Source organism: Mobula hypostoma, chromosome 2 (genome assembly GCF_963921235.1).
Source record: "Mobula hypostoma chromosome 2, sMobHyp1.1, whole genome shotgun sequence".
In the NCBI taxonomy this organism is placed as follows: domain Eukaryota; kingdom Metazoa; phylum Chordata; class Chondrichthyes; order Myliobatiformes; family Myliobatidae; genus Mobula; species Mobula hypostoma.
Window position 1 is genome coordinate 233,785,157 of NC_086098.1, and position 14,238 is coordinate 233,799,394.

Consider the following 14,238-nt stretch of genomic DNA (forward strand, 5'->3'; position numbering starts at 1 on the left):
CATTTTGACCCTGGGAAATAGATATCAGCTGTCTACTCTATCTAATTTTATAAGCTTCTACCAGGTCCCCCCTCAGCCTCTGCTGTAGCAGAGAAAACGACCAGTTTGTCGAACCTCTCCTTCAGCAAATACCCTCTAATCCAAGCAGCATGCCGGTTAACATCTCCTACACCCTCTACAGAGCCTTCATGTCCTTCCTATAATGGATGATCAGAATTGAATGCCATAGTCCAGATGTGGTCTAACCAGTGATTTAGCAACATAACTTCCTGACTCTTGAACTCAGCGGCTTGACTAACAAGGGTAAGCATGCCATAAACCTTCTTTATCACTCTATCGACTTGTGCAGCCACTTTCAAGGACTTGGAGACTTGGAACCCTAGATCACTCTGCATTTCAACACTGTTAAGACTCTGCCATTAACTTTGCACTTTCCCTCTATTCACATCATTTGCATAGCAGAAAGGTTTTCGAGTCAACCAAAAGCAATAGAATTATTTTATATTGCATGGCCGAGATAGAAACATCAAACTTGTGTTACAATCTACTCTCTGTCCTCATTCTTCATTCAGATTTTCATGAGGTTTTGCCTGACAAGGAAGCTCTCCCTCAAGACCTCCTGAGGGTGGTACTTTGAAATTGCTGATTACTCAGACAGCTGCCATGTAATTAAAGCAGAATCCTGCTATTTCCCACAGTTTCAGAGACTTAGGGCGGTAAATTTGGACAGAGATTCGATAAAATCACATCTGACTGCTCCCAGGCAAAAGAGGGAAGAACAAAGACAGAGAACATAAGTTTAGACACTATGTTGCAACTGCATGAAGTGCTGATTAGGTCTCATTTGGAGAAATATGAGCATTTCTGGACACCGCATTATAAGGCGGATGTGGGTGTGGCTGTGTTGGAGAGAGAGCATAGAGGAATCATCAGCATATTGGGACATCAGACATTGAAAGAGATTGGTTAGGTTGGGCTTTTGTCCCTTGGAACAAAGGGAATTAAGAGGGTGTGGGGGGGGGGTGACATTATGGAAGGGGCCAGTATGGAACTCTGCCTAGTTTCATCAAACCACACCTGACGAAGGCTCTCCACACTTCGCCCATCTATGTGCTTATCCAAACATCTCTTAAATGTTGAAATCAAACCTAATTCCATTTCCTTTGGCGTCACATTGCACACATGCATCAGCCTCTTAATTAAGAAATTCCCCCTCAGGTTTCACTTAAATATTTAACTTTTTACCATTAAACTATGACCTCTAGCTCTAGTTTCACGAGTCTTCATGGAAAAAGCCTGTTTATATTAACCTATCTGTAACTTTCATAATTTTGTATACCTCTAATAAATCTCCCCTCTTTCTCCTAAACTCCAGGAAATGAAGCCCTAACCAATTCAATTCTTTTTCGCTAACTCAGATCCTCAACACCTGGCAACATCCATGTAAATTTTCTTTGTACTCTTTCAATCTTATTGATATCTTTCCTTTTGGTATGTTACCAGAACTGCACATGATACTCCAAATCTGGTTTCTCCATACAGCTTCAACATAACATCCCAACTCCTGTACTCAATACTTTGATTAATGAAGGCCAATGTGCCAAAGGCTCTCTTTTCAACCCAATCTACCTGTGACACAACTTTCAAGGAATTATGGATCTATATTCCTAGATCCCTTTGTAGTATCACACACATCAGTGCCCAACCATTCATTGTGAGAGTCCTACACAGTTTTGTCTTCCCACAAAGTGTAACACTTCAAACTTGTCTACATTAAATTCCATCTGTCAATTTTCAGGCCATTTTTCAGACTGATCCAGATCCCACTGCAAGCTTTGATAACTTTCCTCATTGTCCACTGTGCCCCCAATCTTGCTTTCATCAGCAAATTTGCTAAACCACTTTACCATATTATCATCCGGCTCGTTGATATAGATGACAAACAACAGTGGACCCAGCACCAATCCTTGCAGCACTCCACTAGTCACAGCCCTCCAATCCGAGAGGCGATCATCTACTACCACTCTCTGGTTTCTCCCAGAAGCCAATGTTAAATCCAGTTTCGAAAAAGAGAAATTCTGCAGATGCTGAAAAGATTCTACACCTGCCCCTACACCTCCTCCCTCACTACTATTCAGGGCCCCAAACAGTCCTTCCAGGTGAGGCGACTCTTCACCTGTGTGTCTGTTGGGATCACATATTGTGTCCGGTGCTCCCGGTGTGGCGTCCTGTATATCGGTGAGACCCAACATAGATTGGGAGACTGCTTCACCGAGCACCTACGCTCTATCCACTAGAAGAAGCAGGATCTCCCAGTGGCCACCAATTTTAATTCCACTTCCCATTCCCATTCCGATATGTCAATCTACTGTCACATTCAAGTTGGAGAAACAACGCCTTATATTCCGTTTGTGCAGCCTCCAACCTGATGGCATGAACATTGATTTCTTGAACTTTCAGTCATGTCTGCCCTCCCTTCTCCATTCCTCATCCCCTTTTCCTTCTCTCACCTCATCTCCTTGCCTGCCCATCGCCTCCCTCTGGTGATCCTCCTCCTTTTCTTTCTTCCATGGCCTCCTGTCCTCTCCTATTAGATTCTCCTTTCTCTATCCCTGTGTCTCTATCACCAGTCCACATCCCCGCTCTTTACTTCATCCCTTCCCTGCTGGTTTCGTGTATCACTTTGCGTTTCTTTCTCCCCTCCCCCACCTTTTAAATCTACTCCTCTTTTGTTTTTCTCCAGTCCTACTGAAAGGTCTCGGTCCTAAACAACAACTCTATTCTATTCCATATATACTGCCTGGCCTACTGAGTTCTTCCAGCATTTTGTGTGTGTTGAGTCCAGTTTACTATCTTATTCTGAATGGCAAACAAATGAATCTTCTTGACCGGCTTCCCATGCAGGTGTTGGCCAGAAAGACTGCAGGAATGGAGATGACCACTTTGTGAGACTGTCCTTGTACCCATCGTTTTGTGAACTGTTTGCTGAACTGATACTTGTCTGATATAGCTTAGTCAGAGCAATTGAATGTGGACACAAGGAGCTTCAGCTAATGACCTGCAAAACCTGAGACCATTCTCAGACCAGTGGCGATTTACTATGTAAAGTAGCAAGCTTGCAGGAGAAGCACCCTGTAATCTGTAATCTCATTAGACTCAGTGTCTGGGTCACCTGATTTATCTGGTTTAAACCAGTCAGAGTTGAAAAGAACGAGGCTGATGGCAGAGACCATAGAACAATGCTGGTTGTAGTCCTGGACTAGAGCCAATAAGAAGGTGACTTTGAGCCAACATGATGAAATGCATCATGTGGATTGATGAAGAATACCATAAGAGTTAGGAGTTTTGAATACAAAGCAGCAACAACTCTCCAGAGACCAACCATCATGGATGTGGAATACCCCACAGTCACATGGAGATTAGATCGAGACCGCAAGGAACACATGGTCAGTATAGACTCTTCTTCCAGGTATTACCTTTTCTATTTGACTGCTCATGAAGGATCAGGAAAACTCAGTTGGTCTGCACACAGGTACTTGGTTGTGTAAATTCATGTGCTCTTCCATTGAGATAATAAAGGTACTTGTTGGTAATTACAGATTCTCTCCATACCTCTCTGATCATTATTACTAAGGCTTGAGTCCTTGTAGCACGACTTTTTCAAAGGCCTTGCTAACGTCCACATACATAATATCCATCCTTCATCAATTTTCCTGGTAAACTCCTTGAAAAATATCCATAAGTTTGGTTAGCACAACCCACCATGCGCAAACGTGTCTTTTCTATCCTTTGTCAGGCTCTATCTATCCAAATACCAATATATCCTTTCCTTTAGAATGTAAGACTTACCAGCCTATAAGTTCCTGGTTTACTGTTAGAGCCTTTCTTGAAAAACAGAATAATATTCAGTCCTCCAGCACCTAACTTAAGGACATTTTAAATAACTCAGCTTGGACCACTACTATTTCTGCACCAGCTTTCCACAAGATCTGAGGGGATACCTTGTCAGATGTGGGATTTATGCACCCTAATTTGTCTCCAGATAGAAAGCACCTGCTCATTTGTAATCCACGGCCTCACTACTGTTTTGCTTCAGTTCTATAGATTCTGTGCCCGTCTCCTGAGTAAATAGAGATGCAAAGCAATCCATTTAAGTTCTCACCCCATCTCTTTTGGCTCTATGCATAGATGCCCATGCTGATCTTCAAGAGGAACATTTTTTTTTCTTTTGCTCCTAATATACTGTATCTACAGCAGCCCTTAGGAATCTCCATCACCTTTTCTGCCAGAGCAGAAAAGCCTTTTTTAAACCTTCCTGATTTCCCTCTTTAGCATTCTCTTGCATTTCTTATACTCCTCAAGGGCTCATTACTTTCTTGCTGCCTGTACCTGCTATGCAGTCTCTTCTTCTTCATCAGATATACAGTAAGGTAGATGGTCAAAGCTTTTTTCTCATATGAAGAGTATCAAAAATAATAGAGCACAGACTGAAGGTGAAAGGAAGGAAATTTTAATCGGTTTTGCAATTGTCACATGTACCAAGATAGTGAAAAGTTAGTCTTGCATTCCATTAATACAGATCACACAGTGCATTGAGGTTGAACAAGGTTAAGCATTAACAGAATTCAAAATAAATTGTAACAGCTACAGAAAAAAGTGCAGTGCAGATAAGCAATTGCAAGATCATATTCAGCTAGATAGTGAGGTCAATCTCGGAGTTCGTTTTTTTTACAACATTGTGGCTAATATCTGGAACTTGCTGCCAGAGGAGATAATGGAGTCAAATACAATACCTGTATTTTAAATGGAATTAGACAGACATTTCAATGGTCAAGACAAAGAACGCTACAGTCCTAATGTAGACAAATGGGATTAATGTAGATGATCAAAAAGGTTTTTATGAAGAAAAAGTATAATGCATTCTGCAAAGCAGTGTACCATAGAATTGAAACAGCTCATAAACAGCTGATCAAATCCATGCCATAAAAGTTATGAAGAGATTAATGGTGTTGGAGCTTCAGGTCATTTGGATCCTTTGGAAAGTTGTCAGACTGAAACATTAACACTGTGCGTCTCACTGTAGATGCCACCTGAGATCCGGAGCAGTCCCGGAATGTTTTAATCAGTCCTTCTTGTGAATCCAGTCCTTCTTAAGGAGCCTGTCACAAGAGAAGTTCAATGCTGCTCTCATTTTTTACCATCAAAACCAGAAGAATATTCAATCCCTGCAAACCCAACACCAAACACGTGGAAGGGGTCATTGATAACATTTTTACTCTCTCTCTCCTTTAATCTGATATCACCAACTGCTTTAGGTATCATCTTGATACTTAAGAAAAATAGGGTGACATGCCTTAACAACTGCTGTCAAGTGGCACTGACATCGACCAACATGAAGTACTTTGAGCCACTGGTCATGACACATATCAACACCAGACTCCAAGTCCACTTCAACCCACTGCAATTCACTAATCACCTTCTTTGTGGAAGCTGTCTCCCTGGCACTACACTAATCTCTGGAGCATCTGGTCTGTAAAGACACCTAAGTTGGACTGTTGATTATTGACAATAACTCCATCCTTAATTCTATAAATTCAGTTTATCTCCAAACTTTTAAACATGGCTTAAAACCTTCCTTTGCATCAAGATCCTTGACTTCCTGGCCAACAGACCTCAATCAATAAGGATAGGCAGCAACATCTCTGCCACAGTTATTTGCACCCCACAAGACTACACTCTCATACCCTTACAGTACTCCCCGTACTCTCACAACTCTCTGGTCAGCTTCTGCTCCAATACAAGAATGCTTATGATACCACTGTAGAGCACCAAATCTCAAATAATGACCAACGATTAATGGTGGAGGAAGAGAAACTCTGCTATTTGAAGAAGGTGAACATCTCTGATATTCTGGAAAGGAAAATCTCATTCTGGGATCAGAAGCAATGATGATGAAGGAACTGACAAAATAGAATGGCATTTTTTCAGAATACAGGGAGGGAAAAAATATATTCAAGTTTTTACATTAGACACGGTGGGAAGAGTTACAGTGAAGTTTTTACAGGAGACAAAGCAAAAAGAGGTATAGTCAAGTACAGAAGACAAGTTGGAAGAGCCTACTTAGTGTCAATGACAACAACCTTTCCTTCAATATTAGCAATAGAAAACGCTGGTCATGGACTTTAAGAAGAGGGGTGGTGCACATATTCCTGTTTACATCAATGGTGTTGAAGTTGAGAGGGCTGAATGCACCAAGTTCCTCAGAGACAATATCACCAATTGTCTGTTCTAGTCCAGCTTTCCAGGTACCACAGCCAAGAAAGCTCATCAATGCCTCAACTTCAACAGGAGGTGAAAGAAATTTGGCATGCCCCCTTTGACTTTCACCAAATTGTATTGATGCACCATCGAAAACATCCTCCTTGGATCCCTCCCGGCTATGGCATCTGCTCTGCCACAAGGAACTGCAGAGAGTTGTGCCACCGTTCAGCACATCATGGAAACCAACCTCCTCCCCATGGACACTCCCCACATTTCTAGCTTTCTCAGTAAAGCAGCCAACATAATCGAGATTTGCATCCACCCCAGGCATGCACTCTTCTTCCTCCTCCTGCTGGGCAGAAGTGCAAAATTCTGAAAGAACATAAGTCTTAAGGACAGCTTCTATCCCTCTGTCGTAAGCCTATTGAACAATTAGATGGACTCCTGAGATCACAATCTATCTCATCACAGCCTTGCATCTTATTGTCTGGCTACGCATCCATTTTCTCTATTTTCATTTAATTCCGCATTCTGTCACTGGTTTACCTTTTTTATACAGAGAATGGTGGGTACAGGGAACGTGCTGCCAGGAATGCTGGTGGAGGCAGATCTGTTAGGGACACTTAAGAGATTCTTAGATCAGCACATGGATGAAAGAAAAATGGAGGGCTATGGAAGTGGGATGGTAAGATTGATCTTAAAGTAAGTTAAAAAGTCAGATCAACATTGTAGGCTGAAGGGCTTGTACTATGATGTTCTATGTTCCATGTACCTTGTACTACCTCAGTGCATTGCTGTAGTGAAATGATTTGCATGGATGCCTTGCAAAAAAAAAAATTTCACTGTATCATTCAGGAAGCACTTGGATAGTTATGTGGAGGGGTAGGTGATAGGAGCTGAATGCAAGAAATTGGGACTAGCTGGTTGCACAACATTGTTGTCATGGACTGGTTGGACTAAAAGGCTTGTTTCAATACTATATTGCTTTATGACCCTGGTACATGTACAATAATATACTAATTTACTAATTTACCAAATTCATCAGCAAACTTCTAAAAGAGATAATGCCATATGATATATCACATTTTACCAGAATGCTGCCTAGATGAGATGGCATGTGCTACAATGAGAGGTGGACAAACTTGGGTACTACTCTCTGAGCGCTGGAGGCTGAAAGAGAATCTGATAGAAGTTTACAAAACGAGAGGCATTGAATAAGTAGACTGCTGGCATCTTTTTCTAAGGGTTGAAATGTCTAACAATAGACGTTTAATGTTAGAGGCATTTGTGGCATTAAAGTTCGAAGGAAATGTGTGAGACATTTTTTTGTTATTCAGAGAGCTGGGTGCCTCTAATGCATTGTGACGGTAGGTAGTGGAGGCAAACATGGCTGAGGCATTTAAGAGGCACATGACAGGGTAGGGAACGGGGTGATATGGATCATGTGTATGCAGAAGGGATCATTATCTTAAATAGTTCAGCACACCTTTCAGTCTGTTCTTGTGCTGTACAGTTCTGTGATTGATTTTCTATATCATACTTTTCAGAGGACATGAATTAGATTAGATTAGACTAGATTAGATTATGAGGACACTCAGTCCTCATTTATTATCATTTAGAAATGCATATATGCATTAAGAAATGATACAATGTTCCTCCAGAATGATATCATACAAAAACAGGTCAAACCAAAGACTAACACTGACAAAACCACATAATTATAACATATAGTTACAGCAGTGCAAAGCAATACCATAATTTGATAAAGAACACACCATGAGAACGGTAAAAAAAAGTCTCAAAGTTCTGATCGACTCCCGATAGTCCCCGATAGCAGGCGGCAAAAAGAGAGAAACTCCCCTGCCATAAACCTCCAGGCACTGACAACTGACAACTGCCGATGCATTGGAAGCACCCAACCACAGCCGACTGAGTTCATCCGAAAATTCGCGCCTCCGACCAGCCCCTCCGATACAGCCTCCTGAGCGCCATCATCTGCTGAGCGCCTTTGACCTCGTCCAGGCCACCAAAACAAGCAAAGCCAAGGACTCAGAGGCCTACTCCTCCAGAGATTCCAGATCACACTGTAGCAGCGGCAGCGAAGCGGGCATTTCAGAAGTTTCTCCAGATGTTCCTTTGCGCTCTCACGTCTGTCTCCATTAAATCAAAATTGTGCGTGGTACCCTCCTTAACAAATACAGATATCATTCCGGAGCGGCTGCGTGCACTGCGTCGCACCGTCATCTTCTCCTCCTCCTCTGAATACAGTGGGCACACTACATTGATCAGACCTGTCAACAGGCTTTTAACACTTCCTATGATTTCAGACCACACTGGCCTTCTGTTCTTCGCCTTCTTTCTCACTAATGTGATGAACCCAGTGTCAGTTGCCTGTGATCAAGGGCTCTGCTGTGTGAACCCAAAATTAATCTCCTCCTCTACCACGCTCAAACTCTGTTATATTGGTATTGGTTTAGTATTGTCACATGTACCAATCCAGTGAAAAACTGGTCTTGCACACCGTTCATACAGTGCGCATTGAGGTAGAACATGGTAAGAAAATAAAATGCAGCATAAAATTGTAGTAGCTCCAGAGAAAGTACAACACAGGTGAACAATGAAGTACACAATCAAAATAAGTTCAGTGTGTGAGGTCAAGAATCCATCTGGTCATACAAGAGGTCCATTCAAGAATCTGATAACAGTGGGATAGAAGCTTGTCCTGGAGCATCGAGGTACAAGTATTCAGGCTTTTGTATTTTCTGCCCAGTGGGAGACAGGAGAAGAGAGATTTTCGAGAGAGACACAGCATTTTGTTATGGGGATGAAATCCAAAGTGTCATTTAACAGGCCAAAAATTGGCTTTATATGCTGAACTAACATTAGAAATGTGCTTGAAGCTGTGCTCATTCCCTATGTAGAGTAGCACACCAATGATAGTGTATTTCAGCTTTGGTTTATGGGCAGGTTGCTCACCTCTGAGCCCAAAGTTCATTGGTCAAGTTTCCCTCCCTAGAGTCATATGAAGCTCCTGCAGACTGTTGAGGGCTGATGCATATTGAATGATGCCTATCAATCAGATCAGATAAGGCTCTACCTGACCTCTCAAGTGGCACCACTTTAACAAACCAGTGGAATATTCCCAGTGATTTATCCTTAAAGGAATATTAACACAAGAACTAAAGAGAAAACTTTGGAAGTCTGGAAAACAAATGGAAAAATATTTTAAAGAAACACCCAGCAGGTCCGTCAGTTTCTGTGGAAGAAATATAACAGACAATGTTTTAGTTCTATCACCTTTTATTCCTCACTTTTGCTCTTAACCTTGAATATTTCCAGTGTTCTTCATTGTTATCAATACAATATTATCTTCACATTATTCATGTGAAGATGAGTGATTAGTGCGCATATACTTCTGCAGTGACTGCATTGCAGAAGTGGTTAGTTGGTTGTAAGGTCCTTTACAATTTCCTGACATTGAAAATAGCACCTTACAAATGGGGTTTTTCTTCTTTATTTTCCCAAGTTAGTTTCCCTTGTGATATAATACTTCCTAATCCACTGTGCAACTTTCTACTTACACTGCTATCTTCTGAAAGTAGACAATCAGTCATGGACATTGGAAGAATTGCCTCCGTGCTCACTTGACAGATGGAATTAGCTAAAGCTCTTTCATCAGACTGGCAAGGACAACTAATAAGAAGGCATTATTTCTACTTGCCTTCGGATAAAAGCTGCAGATCAAACGCAGCTCAAAAGACAACAAATTACTGAAACAAGCGTGGAATCACCAACAGAAAATAGCAGGGCATGGAAAATAATGGGAAAGTTGGAAAAAAGTTCACGAAAGTACCTCAAACAATAAGGAATTAGGCAGAAGGATCTGCAAGAACACATTTCTGGAGTGGATTTATCTCATGCAAAGTTTGGACAATAATCATGCATGCTACACTGAGTATATGAATGCCAGAGGAGGAATTATATAACAGAATGTTTTATCTTTCTGAAGCATTTTACCACAGTTGTCGAGTCTTACTATAATGATATAGGGCATTGAAACCACACTTGGACCCTAGAACAGAAGGAAGTACAGTACTGTATATGAGCAGAGGAGTGCAATAAAGGTTCATCTGACTGATTACTGGGACCTCAGTAGAAAATGAGTTGTCTGGCCTATGTGGACTGAAGTTTTGATGAGATAAGGAGAGACCCTATTGAAATATACAAGGTTCTGAAATTTCCAGCTTCATATACAGGGCTCAAGGAGGAGGTTTCCCTGTCTGAGGAATATAGAGATGGGCAGAGAGTGGAATATGGCTTGAGGTAGAGAGCTGGCTGTAAGTGTGTTGAAAGGTGGAGCAGGTTGAAGGGCTGGATTTTCCAGTCTCATTCTATTTCCCTATTTTTAATCAACATTTCTCTGGCTATGTGGACAAGTAATGGCTCATTTCAAACCCACAAGAAGAGCAATTTGTGGCTATCACTCAGTTGTTTATGCAACCAGCGTTCCCTTTCTGTACCAGGTACAAAGCTTCTCCTGGGAATTCCAGCTGGTGTGAGCAACTTAAAAGCTGAGGTCAGTCTTCTAGCTGGTGCCACATTATGTCCGACTTTTCTTCTGGCACTGACTTGCAACCCTCAGACCCCCTGATATACCCCAACCCCTCTTCTCTTTCTCCTCACATACTTCGCTCAGCCCCTCCTCTTCATCTCCTTACACACTACACACTCATCATTTCTCCTTTCAGTCCTCAAATTCTCCACCTCCCTCTCTTTACTCACTTCCTCTTCCTCTCCTTTCTCTCCTCACCCACCTCCCCCCAGACCATCACCTTTCTCTCCTTGCACACGATCACCATCTCTCCTCTCTCTCTCCTCACACACTCATCCACTCTCTCCTCCTCTCTTCACATACTTCCCCGGCCTTACTCCATTCATGCTGTCATCACTTGCTTTCCCACTTGCTTGGGCAAACTGTCCTGTTGATTCCATTTGATCATTCCAGACTGCTGGCATGTTGAGAATATGTGGTCCTGAAACCCAGAGGTGACCAGAATCTACATTGTCCCTGATTTAGGAGTTCCCTCTCTGGCTCAGATGTGCTGTGACTGGTGCAGAATCAGAATCCTTGCTTAGTCAGGTATAATCATGATCAGTGGGGGAGGAGCAAAGGAGTAGAATGCTTTTCTCCACCTTTTTTCAAAATTGCTTCAGCACTTGAATATGTTTTAAAAGGCACCATAATGCTTCTTATTTTTAAAGGAACCGATATTTTTGACCCACTTAAAAACGTATTCTGGCTTTGGCCAGGGAAGCAAACTACGCAAGTTATCTCAGTGTAGTGAAGTTGAATAACACTGGTGAGGGAAGCAGTTTCTTTCACACACACGCTGGCGTATTTTCATACAATAAACCACATAGTGGGCAGTTCTGTTTTTAAACTGGTCCTTAACTCAATTTTGTCCATTGGTCAAAAAGTACACAAAAATCAGATGGGTTTAGCTGCATTTAGTCGAACGGCATCAAAAAAACATACAATTGACAAGAAGGAAAAATAATTAAAAGCCGAGAAAGAAGAAAAGTAAATTAGTTCCACTGTTCAGTTTAGTACTACGCTAGACCTAAGAATATAATATTACAGAACTCATTTGTTTGTCCAGGTGTCCATAAGTTGGGCAGTCAGAAACTCAGTAATTCATAGAAACATAGAAAGCCTACAGCACAATACAGGCCCTTTGGCCCACAAAGCTGTGCCAAGCATGTGAGGGATTTGACTGTATTCTTCTTGTAATGGGCACCTAAAAGGGAAATACGAGCTTACAATAAATTCAATACACAGCCCTGTGGTTGGGTAAACTGCTAGAAGGAGAAAAAAGTCAGATTCACTGTCTGAATAAGGCAATGGATTAGTAATACACACAAAATGCTGAAGGAACTCAGCAGGCCGGGCAAAACCTATGGAAAAGAGTAAACAGTCGACGACTCTGGCCAAGACCCTTCAGCAAGACTGTGAAAAAGAGATGAGAAGTCAGAGTAAGAAGGTGGGGGGAGGAGAGGAAGAGGTAGTACATGATAGCGAGAGGGGGAGGGATGAAGTAAAGATCTGGGAAGTAAATTGGTGAAAGAGATAAAGGGCTGGAGAAGGGGGGAATCTGATACGAAAGGACAGAAGGCCATGGAAGAAAGGGAAGGGGATGAAGCACCAAAGAGAGGTGATGGTAAGCAGATAGGGTGAAAGAAGAAAATGGGAATGGTGAAGGAGAGGATGGGAGGGGTCATTACCAGAAGTTTGAAAAATTGATGTACATGCCTTCAGGTTGGTGGCTACTCAGACAGAACATAAGGTATTGCTCTTCCAGCCTGAGTGTGTCCTCGTCGCAGCAGTAGAAGATGCCACGGACTGACATGACAGAATGGGAATTGGAAGGAGAATTGAAATGGGTCGCCATCATGAGTTCCCGCTTGTTCTGGTGGATACAGCGTAGATGCTTGGTGAAGCGGTCTCCCAATCTACATTTGGTCTCATTGATATACAGGAGGTCAGACTAGGAGCACGGGACACGGTATATGATCTCAACAGACTCACAGGTGAAGTGTCGTCTCATCTGGAAGGACTGTTTTGGGCTCTGAATGGAGTGAGGGAGCAGGTGTAGGGGCAGGTGTGCACTTGTTCCACTTGCAAGGAGGGAGATCGGTAGGGAGGGATGAATGGTCAAGGGAGTCGCACAGGGAGCAATCCCTGTGGAAAGTAGAAAGTTGGAGTGAGGGAAAGATGTGCTTTTGAAATTTGAAATTGCAGAAGTTACGGAGAATTATGTACTGGACACAGAGGCTGGTGGGGTGGTAGATGAGAATGAGAGGAATCCTATCCCTGGTGGTGTGGCGGGAGGATGTGGTGAGGGCAGACGTGTGTGAAATAGAAGAGAAGCAGGTGGAAGGCAATCCCCTTTCTTTGTAAATGGAGGACATCTCATTTGTTCTGAAATGAAAAGCCTCATTCTGAGAGCAGATGCAGCAGAGACGGAGGAATTAAGAGAAGCGGATGGCATTTTTACAAGTGACAGGGAGGGCAGGTATAGTCCAAGTACCTGTGAGTATCAGGAGAAGATTCCTAGGAAACTGAAAGGTCTGGAGGTGGATAAGTCAGCTGGACCAGATGGCGTACACCCTAGGATTCTGAAAGAGGTAACTGAAGAGATTGTGGAGGCATTAATATTAATCTTTCAAGAATCAATTGATTCTGCCAAGTTTCTGGAGGAATGGAAAATTGCAAATGTCACTCCACTCTGGATTTAGGCAGATTAGAAAAACGGGCAATGAAATGGCAGGTAGAATAAAGTGTAGAGAAGTGAATGGTCATGCACTTTGTTAAATATATAAAGGTGAAACTATTTTCTTAATGGGGAGAAAATTCAAAGAATGTGTAAATTATACACTTTGATATTTGTTCTTCCAGGCAGCCCAAAGCAATACACCCAAAGAACCCAAGGTTTAAAAAAGAGCATAACCACTGCACAGAGAAAGAGGAAAAAGCACATACATCATGCAAACATTAGAAGCAAATGATAGCATTCTGAACCAGACTGAGTCATTAGATCTGCTCTTCAGAACAACTGGAGGAGGCCCAAGCCTTGATCTCGGTTCATCATATTAGCAGGGCAAAAACACAATGAAACTCACAGAGCTAAAAGTGCAGAACCCTAAAGGTTAACTTGTAGTTTGAGTCAGTGGTCAGGAAGGCATATGCAATGTTAGTATTCATACTGACAGGACTAGATTATAAAAGCAAGGATATAATGCTGAGTTTTCATGAGGCATTTGTCAGACCGTACTTATAAGGAGCAATTGGGGCCCTTATCTAAAAAAATATGTGCTGATGTAGCAGAGTGTCCAGAAGTGTTTCACAAGAATGATTCCAGGAATGAACGAGTTAATATATGAGGATTATTTCATGGCTCTGAGCCTGTACTCACTGGA